This window comes from Ceratotherium simum, chromosome 4 (genome assembly GCF_057802395.1).
Source record: "Ceratotherium simum simum isolate JZ-2026a chromosome 4, ASM5780239v1, whole genome shotgun sequence".
Lineage (NCBI taxonomy): Eukaryota > Metazoa > Chordata > Mammalia > Perissodactyla > Rhinocerotidae > Ceratotherium > Ceratotherium simum.
The window spans coordinates 55,369,649-55,384,105 of record NC_141903.1 but is presented as its reverse complement, the minus strand read 5'-3'; the positions used below and the strand labels follow the sequence as shown (position 1 = coordinate 55,384,105).

At 37.9% G+C, this 14,457-nt stretch overlaps 2 long non-coding RNA genes across 2 annotated transcripts; both read left to right on the top strand.

Moving 5' to 3' along the window:
• Positions 1–345: 345 nt before the first annotated feature.
• On the top strand, positions 346–2,698 carry LOC147917297 (uncharacterized). Its single transcript, XR_015552086.1, has 3 exons — positions 346–388; positions 512–579; positions 2,513–2,698. It is a non-coding gene; the product is annotated as an uncharacterized LOC147917297 (long non-coding RNA).
• Positions 2,699–8,415: 5,717 nt separating this feature from the next.
• Positions 8,416–14,214, top strand: LOC147917296 (uncharacterized). The gene is made up of 4 exons (XR_015552085.1): positions 8,416–8,543; positions 10,217–10,391; positions 13,033–13,117; positions 14,103–14,214. It is a non-coding gene; the product is annotated as an uncharacterized LOC147917296 (long non-coding RNA).
• Positions 14,215–14,457: the final 243 nt, after the last annotated feature.

Here is a 14,457-nt window from a genome sequence, read left to right as displayed (position 1 = left end):
CCTTTTGTCATTAACTTTTTACTTGACACCCCTTCTTATCTTAATTTTTTTCACAGATATGGATCCCAGGCCCCAGAGAGAAGGTGCCATGGGCTGCAAGCTTCCTCTTTTGTTATTTACAGTTAGTTCCCCATAGTGCTGGAAGTTATACAGGAAGAAGAAAATATTGATGTTCCCAGAAAGTTTTTCATGGCTCAGCTCAGAATCTTGCAAAACAAAATCCCGGGGCTAGATACATTTTAATGGAGCAGCTTAGCATTCAACTATGAGAGATGGTTAAGACTGATAGTGTGGAATGTTAATATGTGAACATTAACTATGGTATTTATTTTGGTTATATTTCAGAATGAAGGACTGCTTCATGGTTATTCATTTAAAGGAGTACACAGTAAGGAAATACTTTACTTTTGGAGGATTCATGCAGTGATAAAGTACCTGCCTATTAGATTACTGAGAGGAAGTACAGATTTGTGGAATTCTATCCCTTTGTAACTTCTGTTTACTTTAACAGATCAGAAAGAATGTTTACATGAGTCATGCAAACTACCACAGACATGCTGGGATCTGAAGGCATTAAATGTAAGTAGAAAGTATGACATTAGTTTTGTGGCATACTTTTGACAAGAAGTTGATTGCCACCTCACAGACTTGAACCTGCTAATTGTCGGTTGAGCTGGTGAGACCTGTGTGGACAAGTATAAAATGCTACTAACTACAAGACAGTTGGATTCATCTGCTGACTTTACTCATGTAATGACACGGATGGATGTGGATGCATGTGACACTTTGATTGCCTAAAAAGCCAAACCCTATTTTGTTTCTTGACAGATCCATGCCATTTAAAGCTAATGAACAACTTCAAAAGCCCTTAAAGAGTACCAGTCTGGAGGCTGCTCCTGGAAGTTTTCTTTTTTCCTGTATTTCCCCCTATAACCATATTTTTTTCCCCTCTTTTCTTTTCCTTTCTTTCCTTTTTTAAATTAGTTTTGAGATTTCCCATTTGGGAGGTCCTCGCTCTAACTACAGGAAGTTCTCTCTACACAAAGATGCTTGGCCTCCCCCTGTACTGCTTGTCCTCACAAGTCAGAGAGACCTCGAGCTTTTTTTCTGGTTTCTTGTCAGAAAAGATTTTTCTGTCGGGGGCGGGGAGATGAAAGGAATTATAATTCTTCTAAATGGATGCCACTATATGTGCATCATTAGCCCAATCACAAGGCATGTCTGGAGAGGAAACCAGCAGGCAGATATTTTATGATGTGCAAGTGTATAATTTGGACTACCTGGAAAGCAATTGGAACAAGTGTTGCAAGAGTCAGGACAGGAATTTGCTCTTTAGATTTTCTCCAGTGCTATTGAACAAAAAGTCATGTTTATTCAAATCCACGTTATTGCAAGAGTAAGTCAGGGAGTGTCTTCACCACATCCTTGTCTCCAAATGGAGGCAATTTGTTGGGTGCTGAGAATCTTCTCTCTATTGTACAGCCACATAGCCTGGCTGCCATCTTTGCCTTTGGATCACCTCCTTCGTTCCTCTGCTGTTAGTTCAAGCTTTTTAGCTCCCTCTGAATAGAATTGCCTCCCAAGTGTGCTTGGCTCTCTCCCTTGCATTACAGGTCTCTCTGAGTCTCCAGGGCTCCTGAGCTCACCTGCCTGCTTCAGAACTGATGCATCTCTGAGCTTAATGGGAACAGTGCCCTCTGGGGTATATTAGAACCATTTCAACTGGCAAGTTGAGAAAAATAAATACCACATAAGGAGTAGTAAAAAGATTGGCTTTCAGTCTTTTTGGAGCTTTGTGTTGAAGGAAAAGGATTTATTATGGGTAATCAGGCATGGAGATGGACTATAGGTGGAGCCAACAGTGGGTGAGCCTAGATTTGCTTGCCCGACATCACTCAGAACTCGAGGAAAACAAAGATGGCTTTAAGTGGAGCTTCTATTTTCCAGATAACATCTTGCTTGTAATTGAAACAGACATTTCCAGAATGCCAGCTTGTCGAAAATAGCATTGCAGGGAGGAGGTGGACCTAGGTTGTAAGTACTTTTTGTCTTTCACATCTGTAACCTGGACAGGTTCTCTCTCTGGCTTAGGAGGAGAAGGCAATGGAATCAAGCCTGCCAAGACTATAAAAGCTTTTTCAAGACTGTGACCTGTTAGATAAACAATTTTCCTTCTGCTCCTCATCCCATAAATCCACTGCTGACTCTGACTGATTTTTGTGTGTATCTCAGAATACAAAATCTTTTATTAACCAGAAAGTAATGGGACCTTTTCATCTAATTGATCACCCCTCCATAGTACAAATATCTAAAGCAGTGAAGTAATGGAAGGAACACAGAGCTGAGAAAGATTAGTAGGGCTGTTGCACTTGTTGAAATCAGTCAGTGAATAAGATACTTGCTTTTTAAAGCAACATACACTTTTAGATTTAAAAAAATGATAGAAGGGTTGATATTAAAGGTTTTCTTCAAGACAACTCATTGCTTTTTTTTTCTCTCTCTACTTTTGAAGTCTGGGAGATACCATACTTTCCTCCTCATAGGACTTCTCAGCACATGTTTCTTTAACTCGGAGAGAGACAGAATTGTGCGAAATAAAGAAGTATAGTACCTGACATGCATCAACATGGAACTTTCTCCTTTGGGATTTTCACTGCATTTGCATAGACACAGTTTATTGTAGTTGCTTTATAATTATAAGAAGGTAAGTAAATAAAGTCTGTTTGCATAAGGAATGCGTTGCACAACTTTTTGTTGTGATGCTTACATCCCATCTCCCATTCCTTCTCATCCCCACAAAATCAAGCAATAAAATTGAACTTCTTTAGACTGTGAAGCATTTACACTCGTATTGCTTACAGAAAATGAAAGATGTTCAACTCAATCAGGATCAGTTTGCTGCCTCAAATGAGTAAAGAGCAAAAGAAGAGTTTAGTTAATTTTATTTTAGATTTTAAATTTCTTTAGTGAATATTTCAAAAATAAGTAGCATACAGGGCTTGCTTGTTTTTTAACACGAAAAGGATCCTGAGATTTTTAAAGCTCTTTGTATATTTAAGTCGTATTGGCATTCTTAATGTCAAAAGAATACCACTGTTTTAAGATCCCTGAAACCTAGTCACCTGTCAGTTTGTGGACTATGTAGCCATGTATGGAATGAATTAAAAGCCCATCTATAAACAGTCTACCCAAATAGAGTGTGTACTTACTAGGTTCATAATTACACCAAATAAATCTTCATTTCCCTTCTTTTCTTCTAAAGACACGACATATTCACATTTTCTATTAAGGCATGTGGTTTCTATTTTCATTAAAATTAGAGTGCATCAAGGGGAAGAAAATGAAAATTCCTATTTTATCAAAATACTAATGTGAGAATAAGACTTGGTTTTATAAGGAAGTGTTAAGGAGGAGAGGGTGTGCTTAGCTAAAACTTGAATGCATAGTCATAGTATTTAAGTACAACTTGAGAAATGCCATGGAAAACATTTGGTGAAAACTTTTGCTAGAAAAGTCTTGCCTAGCTCTGCACTTTTGATTTTTTCTGTCTTTTCAGTGTCAATATCCTTTCTCTGCGTCATACTCTTTAAAAGTATATTGCTTAAGTTTAATTTCCTACACAACTCAACTTTAGACTCTATATCCAGTAATTCTTTTATTGTCCTCAAACTTGTAATTGTCCTTTTTCTACATGTATATTTTATTAAACACCTTTATTAGCCAAGTATCTGTTATGTCTTAGGCATTTCTTTAGGCTTCCAGATCCTCAATCTTGCCTATAGATAGCATATTTAATTTAAAAAGATGAGCTTTGGACTAAGGCTAGAGTCATCCTAGGCATTTTCTTCCTGATTTCCATAGCCTATCGTCTTGTACTCTTCTGTAAGCCTAAGCAGTGGCACCCAGTAGGTGCTCATCCAGTTTTTATTCTAGAATTAACCCAGTGACTAATGGTTTCTATAAACAGGGAAATCATTTAGCTTGTTATATGTATTGCAATAATGAAGAGCAGATCAAAAATTAATTTGGCATGATACACCTGTTCCATTATTTATTTTAAGGTTACATTTGGTTCTATTCTGACTGTCCTCCATTAGTCCTTTTATTTGTTATTAATCAATACTTATTAACCTTAATATGTGCTTGGCACAGTCTTTGAAACAGTGGGACACGCCCACCACCCCAAATACACACATACATATAATATATATCATATAGGTGTTTTAGTCCACTTGGGTAAACAATTATACACACATAAACTGTTAAATAATAAAGCAGTGATATAATGAAAATCAAAGGCTTATTATTAAGAATTGCCTCAGTGGTACAGACAGTAAACTGTTAGAGTTTATGACAGGTGATCCCTGAGACTGAGTGAGCAGTAAAGGCTCTGTGGAAGCTATGGAGCTTGTGGTGGGTCTTAAAGGATAGGTGGGATTTGGAGACCAATAACAACACCATCTGTGCGTACAACTCTTTAGACTTTACAGCTGGTTTTACAGGCAGTGTCTGTTTTAATCCTCTCCTGTGTGCTGTGAGGAAAGCACTCCCACCTCCATTGTACGTTTGAGAAAACTCTCACCAGAGTTAAAATAACTTGCCCCACACCATAGAGAAACTTGGACCTGCAGCCCAAGACTTCTGACTAACCTCCTTTCCTCTCCATCAGAGGCGCTTGCAATGTAAGAATGGCTTAAAGGGAAGGGTAACAACATAAAGGCCCAGAGATGTGTTTTCATGAATTCTTATAGTCATTTAAGTCTAGATGTTACATAGAAACCAAGAAACATTGCAATGGACCTTTTATATAGAAGGATTCTGTGATAAAAGATAATTTACTCCTTAATATAAAGATGATCCTTAGAGCAACTGGCACAGAACACGGGCTTTGGAGACAGTCCAACTTGAGTTTAAAGCCTGGTTCTGCTTCTTAATCATCAGTTCATTTCCCAAGTTCCATGGAAATGTCTTCTTTCTTTCGTTAACTTTCTCTCACTTCTGCATGTATAATTATTGGCCTACGCATCAGTTTTCTTATTGCAGATTTAATTGATTAATAATTATATATTGATATATACATACACGCTTACATATTTATGGGTATATATGTATGTGTGTATATATGTATTCATATATATTTTATAGTCCTTCCTATGCCAGATATTGTTCTAAGTGATTTATAAGCTATTCACTCATTTAATCCTTTCAACAATCCTCTAAGGTAGATTGCTTTATATCACTATTTTACTGATGAGGTTACTGAAACACAGAGAGACTAGCTAACCTGCCAGTGGTCACTCAGCTAAGTGGCACAACCACGATTCAGATAATGTCATTCTATAGTCCATGTTTAAATTACTATACTGTGCTGCTTCTCAAATAATCTCTTTATAATAATTTATTTGATTTGGTTGTCCCAGTTATACTGTAGACTTGTAAGCTTTTTGTCTTTTTCATGTTTATATGCCCAGAATATGGCATAGCTTGTGGAAAATAGGAAAGATGCAATCTAATATACAAAAATATCAAATGGTTGTTGGGCTGTCTGGGAAAGGAGAGGTGCTAGCCAATATGATCCCAACATAGAATTCCGGGGAAGGTAGGGTAGGAGTGAATAGAGGCAAAGGGAATTAAGGCAGGGTGGGTAGATTGCTACTGGGAAGGTTTTTTATTCTACAATGATCTTTTTGTAGGAAAAGGAAGTAATTGCCGATCTTCAGTTGAAAGGTAACATTTTAGGAAAATAGCTGAGGGCGGTATGATGTACTTCTGTAGAAGGAAAAACACTGAAGAGTGGGGGATCAATGAATATATTCTCACAATATTTCGGGAAGGAGACAATGAGACTTGAAAAATTTGCGTAGAGATGGTGGAGATGGAGAAGAAGCTAAAGAGTTGAGAGCCATTTAGAAGATGGAATCACCAAAAGTTGACATGGGATAGGAAGGAAAGGAAAGAATTAGGATACCTCAGGGAGTAGCTATATTCCTATAGTTAAATAGAAGATGTGGCAAATTGGTAGGAAAGAAAACAATTTCCAATTTGGACATATTTAGGTTGATGTACCCTTAAGATGTCTATACATGGGCCATTGGGTAGAAGATTGTATAGAGCTGGGTATGGTGCTCTGGCATTTAGGAGAAAGATCTGGACTAAAGGTAAATTTTGAGAGACATTTCTTAAATAAGTTGAAGTCATGGGGATGGGTTAAAAAATTTATCCCCAAAAAAGTAGGCCAAAGGCAAAAAATCCTTTGACATATCAGCATTTGTGGGGCAGATAAAGGAGGAAGACCTGCTAAGGAAGCCTGGAAAGAACTTCATGTTTTTGGCAAAAACACAAAACAAAAAACCCAAACCAACCAACTACTGAAATAAACAAACAAAACCACGCAGAGAAAAATGTCTGTTCTATTAAATATTCTAGGCCAGAGGTTAGCAAACTATGCCCAGTGAGCTCTATCTGGCCTGCCATCTGTTTTTGTAAATAGAGTTTTATTGGAACAAAGCCACACCCATTCGTTTATGTATTGTCTCTGGCTGCTCTTGCACTAAAACAGCAGAGCCGAGTAATTGAGACAGGGACTGTGTAGCTGCAAATCCTAAAATATTTACCATCTGGCCTTTTGCAGAAAAAGTATGCCGACCCCTGTTTTAGATATAAAAACAAGAGGAAAAACAAATAGTAGATAAAATGAACCTTCTACTTAAATTTTCAGAATTATTTTCGATAATACTTCTGTGAGCAAAGACTACTACAAATGAAAGAACACCACTTCATGTATGGTAAGATCAACAACAAATATATATATATATATACACATATATATATATATAAACAAATATATAAAAAAAGTATAAACAAGTGTATATAAATATATACACACAAGAAATAAATATATATCTGCAACACAATAAAATATATATAGATGTAATACGTACATAAATATAAATACATATGTAATCATGAATGTGTATATATATGTGTGTGTATATATATGTCTGTGTATCTACATATATGTGATTCTGCAGCAATGCCCCTGAAAACAGGAGGAGGGTAAAGCATTTCAGATTTACCCTATAGGAAAGGCATTCCTGTATTAAGGATGGTCTGCTGTTTCCTTCCACATCAAAAAGATGAGTTGTATCATTCATCCATGTCACATTGTTGAAATTTTCACTTATTCGTGGCTCCCTCTTTATGAAGACACTGATTCATTCAGATTCATAAATCACACTAGGAAAATACAGTCAAGAAAAAGGCTTGCATTATGGACTCATTCAATTAGACATTCCGGAGGGCATGATTGCTTTAAGCCTGAAAATGGAACAACATCTCAGTAGAAATTAAAAACATGAAGGAATGTGTTCAGGTAATTGCTTATTAAATTTTCAAACCCCAATGACAATAACAAGTTTAAATTGATTGCTCAATATGTTTAAACTCGATGATGCTGAAGGTAAAACCAGGCTGCAGCAGTGACGCCTACAAGTAAGCTTTATTGAACAACTAAGTACAGCAGTACCTGTTTGCCTCTGGGGGCTCGGAGAGAATTCAATAAGGCTGGCTGAGATGGTCCAAATTAAATTGGTTAGTAGCAAGTGCAACTGTTTCTAGTTTGTAGTGACCCTTAGCTCAGAAGGTTTCAAATCAGCTGTGGGCCTTAGCGATAGAAAGACAAAGGCCCTCATCTTCTTGCCTCTGGAGTGCACTTTCAATGTCATTTGTTGTTTTCCCCCAGGAATCTCTCCTGGCTCCCTCCTCCTTCACCATGCCACTCACCCATAGACTGGCAATCTGCAACAGTTTAATGATGGAACGAATTTGTCTGGTCTTCTGAAATGTCTAATCAGCATACACATTTCCTTTAGAGGGGCCTTGTAAGTCATTAATAGGAAGAGTTCCATAAACATTCTGATTGGCCTGTGTTTAGGGAATGCCTATCTAATACAAGATAGCTCAATTTATTAGAACTTTAAAATTAAAGCTCTTCTGCAATCATATTTTTATAATGGATTCTACACATTCTCTAATCTGTAAATTACAAATAATAAATATTTAATGTTTAAGGTTTTATCTTCATTCTTTTAGGAATGCCGTGAAATAAATATATATTCAGATAATTTCCTACACTATTTTCAGCAATAGCTGTAGTACCATGCCATATTCAGTGATGTACAGTAGTGATCTGGAGACCTTTCACATGAAAACAATGGTTACATTATATTAACTACAAACTATAAGCCAAACTATGGAAGTAAAACAACGTATTTTCAACATAAGTTGAAATGAGAGCAGGTCATCTCCATCTGTAAGTGAGAAAATTCAGTTACCTAGAGCATCCTACTCTCTTTGGTTAAAATGGGGCTGAGTACCCTGCACTTTTTCTATCTTTTTTACAGCTGGAGAGACTGGAAATTGAACTGTGATATATAGAGGAGGCTGCTCTGGGTATAGTTTCTATGATGAGAAAGTTTATTGTATACACTTGGAGACTCTTAAAAACTGAAGACGAAAATACATCAAAGGAAAAAAGAATGAGGGTAAGAATGGACTGGAGAATAGTTGTTTGAATGAAGGGAAAATAGAAAAGTAATAGGTGCTCTAAATAGGAGAATTGTGATACACACAAAACTTCTCCAAGGAATTTGAAATCAAAACTGGCCTTGCTGGAATCTCCTCTTACGATTCAGCACCTGTCTGTGAGCACATTTGAGCTGAAAATTCTTAAGGATCAAATTCTCCTGGGTGAAAAACTTCTTTGCTTTACTACCTTTCTTGCAGATATTTTCTGGTCATTTTAAATGTAATTGGTGAGTTCTTCTGATTTTTGCTTATGCATGTGAGTCACAATCATGATCCTCTACAGATATCTGTTATACATGGTTATTAGTTAGATAAGCTAGTTGTACTGCAGTAACAAACAACTCCACAAAAATCTAAGTGATGAAATCATAAGAATGTTTTCTCTCAGGCCTAGCATAGGTCTGCTGGGCACTCTGCTCTATGTGGGCTTCACTCTAGGACCCAAGCTCTAGAATGTCATTTGTCTGGATCTTGTTGGAAAGCCATAGCAAAGGGAAGGAGAGACAGTGGCAAATTGCAATCTGCCTCTTAAAGCATTCATCTGGGAAAAAAAGTCACGTCTGCTCATATTTCATTGGTCACAACTAGCCATGTGGTCATGCCGAAATACACAGGCGCTGTGAGGTACAATTGTCCTGTGTGCTCAAGGAAACTAGAAATATGTGACAGAGAGTATGGTACAATTAATTATCCCACTTGCTTATTGCATATAAGGTACTGGGAAGTGGTATCTGCCTTTAAAGGGCTTATGACTTGTACAAGGAAATTATATGCAAATAATATGCAAATATAAGCTGGCTAAATTAGTGAACTTTAGGGGCATCTCCAAGAAGTCCTGAGGAGGAGGTGCTACAATGATGTGATTAGACTTGAAAACTGGCTCCATGACTTAACAGTCGTATATCAATGGACAAGGGACTTAATCATACAGATGACTCAGTTTCCTCATCCGTATAGTGGGATGACTGATAATGCTTCCCTTGTGGATATTTTGTGAGAATTATATGAGATAATGTGTATAATGTGCTTAGATAACACTATTGAGCATGAACAGGAGCCAGACTCTTGGCTCATATGCTTATCTCTGAGGATCTGGGGTGACAGAGGAGGCTTTGCCAAATAAGATGAGTTGAGCTTATCCTTGAAGTAAGGCTGAATTTATTTAGCAAAAAAAGAATTGAGGAGAAAGTGCAAAGAATCAGAGTCAGGCTGTGACTGGAGTGTTTTGGGAGAGTAATTATACCTGTTTGGTTGGATTGGGAAGTTTGTGGAGGGAGCTTCTTTTGTGACAAGTCAGGACCCCATGGAAGTTCTTACGTACAGGATTTCAAAACAGAGTACAGGAAAATTAATTTAACAGAATTGTGTAGGATAGATTAGAGAAGCAACAATGCAGGGAAGGAGCTATTTGTACACAGAGAGAAGAACAGATCTATAAGATGTTTTGCCTAATAGGAAAACATGGAATGAAGTTAATCATGGTTAACTGATTATAAGGTAATGAGAAGGAGAGATAAAGAGCGAGACAGTTGTGAAGACCAAAAAGTCTAGTATCATATGCTTCTATTTCTAAGTACAACAAAGCATGTTAGAACTAAATGATTACTGTAACTTAACTTCCTGTCCTTAGGTGACATATCACAGCTCTGTATACTACCCAGATGCAGTTTCCTCGAGTATTGATGCTCTACAGAAAGTCAAAAGGAGCCCATGAAATTATGTATGTTGGCTTGCTGCTTCCTTGGAGAAAATGCCAAATAAGAGGCTGTCAAATAAATGTAATAAAACCTACGAAAGAAATAAATGTAAGTGCATCCAAGTAAACCAATCAGCTTGAAGTTAGAACCAACGTGAATTCGGTTGTTACAGCAGCAATAATTCCATGGCTGTGAACACACCTACCAATGACTAGATTCGTTGGCAGGCAATGTGAGCTGCAGCCTGCTGCCAGCTGCTGTGTTTAAGGCTGCTGTAGATTAGAATGCAGATGTACAACATTCAAAGTTTATGGTTTAAACATGGATTCATGGATCACTTTAAAGGCAGCCCAACCTGTAAAGTTACAGAAAGGCTATGGACTAAAGTACAGATTAACCTGAGTTTTAAGGTGTACCAGAAACAGCCTTGCTCGGGAAGAACTGAAGAAGACAAAACCTTCTCAGCGCTGTGCTTCAGGGGAGATTTTGGCAGGTTAACCTTGTGAGTGTTAGAACAAAAGTGAATTAGAAGATGATATTTATTTCCACAAATCCATAGGAGGACTAAAGCTCGGGTGGGAGGGTTACAATGAGCACACCATTTAAAAGAGCTAAGTGGATTTCCTCAGTGCCAAGAGACAGATTCAGATCTTCCTATGTGATTTATTTCCTTCTAATAAGGAACAACTAGGAAGATCTCTATTCAGCCTTGTGACTTCATAGCTGCCATGCCTAGGGAACAGTTAACTCTTTTTATTAGTTGATATTAGCATGCATTTCTTTAGGAGGAAAAGGGGCAAAAGAACTTACTGTGGGAATGAAAAGATTCAACATTTTTATACAGGATTGGAGTATATATATCTGAATATTCATAAGGAATATGATTTAAAGAGTAGCTAAGATTATCTGAAACCCCCAGCTCTTCTGCTATAGAATAATTGGTGGTTCCTTAGGATTTACTTCTTTTCTGAAAGCCTCCACTTCTAAAGTTTCCAATCTTTTTTGCTCATAAATTCAATTCTGTCTTCTTCATTTAACATCAGAATTTGCTTTGCTTTTTCCTTCTCGTACTTTGATGGACTGTCTTGAAAAAAAAAAAATCAGTGATGCTATCTCATCTTATGGACCTCTGTGCCATTATGATTTTCTCTTACAAATGGGGGCAATTCATTTTCACTGACCTAACTCTACTTGAATTTCTCTGCCCCTCTGATACTCACATCAGAATCTAAGCCATCTTCCCCAACAATTTCCTACTGCCTTTGGGGGCACATATCTAATCTTCTAGTCTTCTGCTTTAGGCTCTAGTTCCTACGTACTTCCATATTTAATGCACTGAGTCACTGTGATATTTGCAAGCCTACACAAATCTTATTCAGTCCACTCTCTCCTTTTCAAGGCATCCGAGGAAACACGCAGTGGCCACATGAATATATTTTCTTGTATACTCTCTCACTATTTATTTTTTAATACTTGATACCTTTTAAATGGTATGATACCATCCTAGCAAACACAGACACTAGCATAGACACACAAAACACATGTACCTATGCAGGAGAGTGGATAAATAATGTTCTTAAATGATTTAATGTGCAATTCTGGGCAGGGATGTGAAGAAGGCCTCCATTATAGTTGCACACTGCATAACGATGTTTTGGTCAATGACAGATCACATATACGACTGTGGTCCCATAAGATTAGTACCATATAGCCTAGGTGTGTGGTAGGCTACACCATCTAGGTTTGTGTATACTCTATGATCGCACAACAATGAAATCACCTAATGTCGCATTTCTCAGAATGTTTCCCCGCAGTTGAGCGACGCATGACTGTACTTTGCTGAAATTGACAGCTTGTGGGTTCTTAGACGCACTTTAGTCAGAAGTGACGTTGTTGTTGTTTAGCTTTGTGAATTGAAATCCCAAGCCTGAGGCTGAGCATGTTCTCCAAGGGACGGAAAGGCCCTTATCAACTGGCTTGCTTCACACATTTATGTTGCCTGCCTGGCCTCCAAAGGCATTTTGGTTTGAGCTTTGCTCTGTGTCTCAGCGTTGTTTGGACTTTCCATATTAAGACTATAATTAAGAAAACACTTGACAAATAATAGGCCAAAAAATATGAATATAGGAATGCTCGTGTTCCATCACAATCATTCACAGGGAATGATTACCAAGGGAAAGATCAGATGGAAGTTTTCTAAGAGACTGCACAGTGACCACTTGGTTGAAATGACTTGGTTCTATCTTTGAAATCTCAGAGTCCTACAATATTTTCTAGCAAACTGAGAGCAAATAGATCTTCAGTATTTTCTTTTTTTTTTTACAATTACATGTTATGTAGATTTAATAATTTATTTTTTTATCTTTTTTGTAAATTTTATCTTTTTTTTGTAAATTTTTTGTGTATTGTGGTAACGTTGGTTTATAACATTGTGTAAATCAGTATTTTCATTACATTATCCAAAGTTTGAGTTTAGTGCATAACAGGTTCAGCTGATTAACACATAATGACAGATAAAACTATCAGAGGAACCAGAATACTCCAGTTATGGGACAGCCCATTCTCTCCTTAGAGATCTTTGGGAATCCACATCACATTAAAAATGCCAATTTATTGCTTTATAATTTTCAGTTGCTGACTGGGAAACGTGAAGTTACATGATAAGGTGATCGTTTTTTTTGGAGGAAGATTGGCCCTGAGCTAACATCTGTTGGTAATCTTCCTCTTTTTTTCTGTTTTCTCCCCAAAGCCCCCAGTACGTGGCTGTATATCCTAGTTGAAGGTCCTTCTAGTTCTTCTATGTGGGACATCGCCTCAGCATGGCTTGATGAGCGGTAAGTAGGTCCACGACCAGTATCCGTACTGGCAAAGCCAGGGGTGTCAAAGCGGAAAGCACAAACCTAACCGTTGCGCCACCGGTCCGGCCCCAATAAGGTGATCTTTTTTCCCCACCAAAATTCCCTTCATTATCACTACGCTTCCCCTACCTGGTTGAGTAGGGCATAGGGTAGAAATGTGTTAAACAAAAAGGCCAGACCATAATGCAAATGCATTCTGGTTTAAGGTTTATCCCTCTGGAGAAGTCCCTGTAAAGGTTTGTTTCGTCTATTTATACATGTGGCACAGAATAGGCATATAATCTCTTACTTTTCTGTTTCCTCTTTCTCTCCCTATGCTTTTCTAAATCATTTCTTATTTTCCAGGAAGCTTTTTACCCCAGTTTCTAAGGGAACTTCACAAACACTCTGATGTCCATCACTTCTCCAAGAGAAATAACTTGGACAAATGTAGAAGGTTAAACACCAATTCAAATAGAAAACGCTGAACACTGGTGGGACTCTTGTTATGTTTTCCTCCCAAGAGGCCACACTCGGGGTGAATAGGGAGGTGCGCTTTGCCATAGAGTCAGTTAATTTTTCATTTCTTCTTGTTTATTGTGAAAAAATTATTTTTAAAAAATGTATAAATTCTAAGACACTGGTCAAAAATACGTCATGCAAATGTTCTGTGAGTGAGGGTCAATTGTGTACTTTCTTACTCGTCCTCTTTTCTTTCTGGTAGGACAACAGAAGCTTGTTCTCTGTAAAAAGGCTGGGTCTTATATGTCGCACCTGACAGTGCTGGAAGTTTAAGGGGTGACTGGCGGAGGGGAAAGGGAGGGAGGGTGAAAAGCGCCCCTGACTCCAAAAGCCTCACTGACCGCAGGTCCGACGAGCCTCTCTAGTTTTCCCTCCAACACAACTATACTCAGCTGGGGGTCCTTAAGATTCAGCTATTTTCTTTAATATCTCTGACGTGATCTCGTCCCCATCCTGGCAGAAAGCAATCCTGGTCTGAACGGAGTCCTTTTCTCTCCCACATCAGTGCTCCCTCCTGAATAGCCTTGGTGAGTGAGTTTGGTGAGTCTTGTTGGTGAGTCTGTTTCTATTGCCTGGGGATTAAAATATACTCTTCACAATTTGCACAGGGAGGTATTTGGGCCGCCTAATTGGCATGAAAGGAATTTTATTCACTAGACGTCCCAGTTGCCTGCAATTTCAAGATGGCAATATGTGGTTAAATTAGCCTTTTCTAGGGTTAAAAACAAGAAAACTCATGCCAGGATCCACAAAGATCTCATCTGCCATCACAAGGTCATTCATTGTAAGTAGCAACAGGACGGGTACCCCCCGCC